The sequence below is a fragment of the Cyclopterus lumpus genome, chromosome 6 (assembly GCF_009769545.1).
Source record: "Cyclopterus lumpus isolate fCycLum1 chromosome 6, fCycLum1.pri, whole genome shotgun sequence".
Lineage (NCBI taxonomy): Eukaryota > Metazoa > Chordata > Actinopteri > Perciformes > Cyclopteridae > Cyclopterus > Cyclopterus lumpus.
Genome location: NC_046971.1, coordinates 4,097,644 through 4,100,645, shown reverse-complemented (window position 1 = coordinate 4,100,645; position 3,002 = coordinate 4,097,644).

The following is a 3,002-nucleotide window of genomic DNA, read 5'->3' as shown; positions in this document are numbered from 1 at the left end:
GTTCACACACCGCCCCGTATCCAGCGCCTTAGCGGCGGCATGAGAGGAACCGAGAGGAGAGGAGAGGGTGGAGGAAATGGAGAGGGGTGGGGGAGAGAGAAGAAGAAGAAGAAGAAAAAGAACCCTTGCAACGAGAAGATATGAAGACGTCTGTTTTGGGGAAAAGAGCCGAAGCACCGGAGGGACAGAGAGAGAGAGAGAGAGAGAGAGAGAGAGGGATGCGGAGGAGCTGCAGCGCGCCGGAGTCGCGTCTCTGTGCGCCTCGGTGCTCCGGAGGAGAGAGGACTGTGCGAAGGGGAGGGAGGACACAAGTACACACGCACATTAACATACGCGGAGGGTACACACGAAGTGGGAGTGTGCAGTATTTACACACTTCTTTTTTTTTTATACTAATATATGTACCCCCTTTCTCTTTAGACCGGCGTTGTATGTGAGGCTATTTTAGTGTGGCGTGTAATATATTAGTTTAGAAGGTCGGGGCTGTGGAATTTACGAGTTAAAATCACATTTAAAAAAACGGATGAACGTCAGCTCACGGTAAACCCCCAACCAACCCCCCTGGACAGACGACCCGTCTCGGCGGGGCTGTCTGTCATACGTGCTGACAGCCGTTGGGCTCACGGAGTAAACGTTAGCCTTCGATAAGCTAACCGTTGTTGGTTTATATAAAATATATTATTGGCTGTTGAAAAAACTTACCGTCGCTCTGCGGACATGTTCAGAGTGCTCTTCCAATCATCTGGATGATAAAACATATTTGTATTATTCGTCCTTTACACAATAAAAAGGTTTTTAACGAGCTTCCGGCGTCTTTTTTTTTTGTTCAAGTCGTCTGCGGCAGGCGGCCATCTTTGTTTAACGTTCGCCGGATTCAAAAACTAGCTAAACCAAACTAGCTAAACCAAACGAGCTAAACCAAATGAGCTAAACCAAATGTTTTTAACTCGATAGGATTCCGATATTTTTTGTTTATAATTTTAACAATACAGATACTTTCTTTCGAAGTAATTGTACACTTAAACACATGGACTAGATTATATGACTGTACTTTGACGACACCATGCACTCATGCTGGTGTTAATATTGAAATGTCTTACAAAGTTCATTAAAAACAACAAAAAAAACATTTCATGGTTAAAAATGTCTTTAAAAAAGCCATCTGGCTAGTTTAAATCAACCCTTATTCTTTCCAGGCTAATTCTGTGATTGAGTTTAATCTACCTCCGAATTAAAAGGAGGTTAAGGCCCTCCAAATCAGCTAATAACCTTTACCCATGAAGTCTATCATATTTACTTTTAGCATAACGACAGTGTAGCGTTACAATCACAGCACAAACCTTTTCTTTCTGTTTATCGGAAATTAAGCTATCAGCCCCATTCATAAATACGGTGATTTATTGTTCATGTGCTTTCCTTCACTGTAAGTGCGTAGTAGATGAAGCGTTACGTTGTTTATTTGGCTAATTCCACCATATTTTCACACTACCATTATACTGGTTACAAAGAGGGGCCCACCCCCGGAGACGCCAGGGGGTTTGCGTTGGCGTAAATTGGGTTGCTCCAGGGCCGCCGGGTGTACTTCCTGTCTGCTTTGCGTGTCCAATGTACAGTAAATCCATCAAATTAAGTGCCCAATACCACACGTATCGTTATTTTTCCAAAAAGGTTCTGTCGCCGTCGTGTTTGTCGACGCTGCGTTATTTTTCTAAATGAACGTCGTGGACGGACTCGGGGCTCAGACCTGGGGGTGCAGTTTACACTTTAATGCAAAGCCAATATGTGTGTGTGCAGGTTTTATTGTTTTGTTTGCCAATTAGGAAAAAACTGCTTTCTGGAGGCCCCGCGGAAGAGAGCAACTTTCAGACAGCTGGGAAGAAACTTTACTTAAGGTTAAATGTAGTAGATGTTTAGAAAAACAATGGTTGATAAGGTTGTTGATCAATAAACTCATTGATTACCACTGGAGCTGGGATTCATGCATTTAAAAGCACACTTTTAGGACTGTTTTGGAACAGCGACGTCATAAATTGCTTATTTTTGTCTTTTAATTCAGTGGGATTTGAGGCGTGCAATTCAATTATCTCTTTCCCAGCAGTGGGTTGATAATTACTGCTAAATAAAAAAACAAAGATACTTTTTGTTATTTAATTACTTGTTCGCACTAATGTTATGAGCTCCTCTAATCAAGTGGATGAGGTCTAATTATCCAACAAGCTAATATACCTCACAACCATTCTTGAAAATGATTGCAATAAGGCAAATAAAACAGAAAGTTGGCTTTCCGATATCTAAATATCACCGTTCCCTGGAGAGCCAAGTGAGTTATCTTTGTGGGTGGGAGAAGATGCAATTATCTTCGTTCGGATTATAAACGCAATGTAATAAAACTAACAGTGTGACTTAAATATACGAAAATAAGTTCAGGAACTATGTTAATTTTGGAACAGTTAAAGATGCCCGTGAAAGAGTGAAATCGTCGAGCTGACAATTAACTATTGGGCCGCACATTAGATCATTACTATACCTGCAACCCTCTTTCTCCTCTGCCCCCTGATCATCGACAGGTAAAAGAGGTGTGTCGCTGCAGCGGAGGCCGGTGTCAGAGCCGGATGACAAAGACCACCTGAGGAGCGAAACTAACTCAATTAACCGGCACAGCATGACAATGAGGGCTACAAAATGGGGACGTGTGTGTCAGCTCCAATTAGTGTGAGGAAACAGACAGAGGGTTCATTCTGCAGGTCAGACACCTGTTGGATTTGCACAAATGAAGAGCCGTGGTGGGTTTATTCTGTGGGGGTGATTATTGTTTTCACTGAAGTGCATGTTCCAGTCCTTTAAAAAAAAAAAAAAAATGATCTCAATAAATCAGCTGATGTTTTCCAAATGGTTTAGCGTGTTAATATTTGCTTATCAGACTGAAAACCAAAGTGTCTTCAATTTACATTCTCTCTACTGACCACCAGGGGGCGACTCCTCTGGTTGCAAAAAGCAGTCTG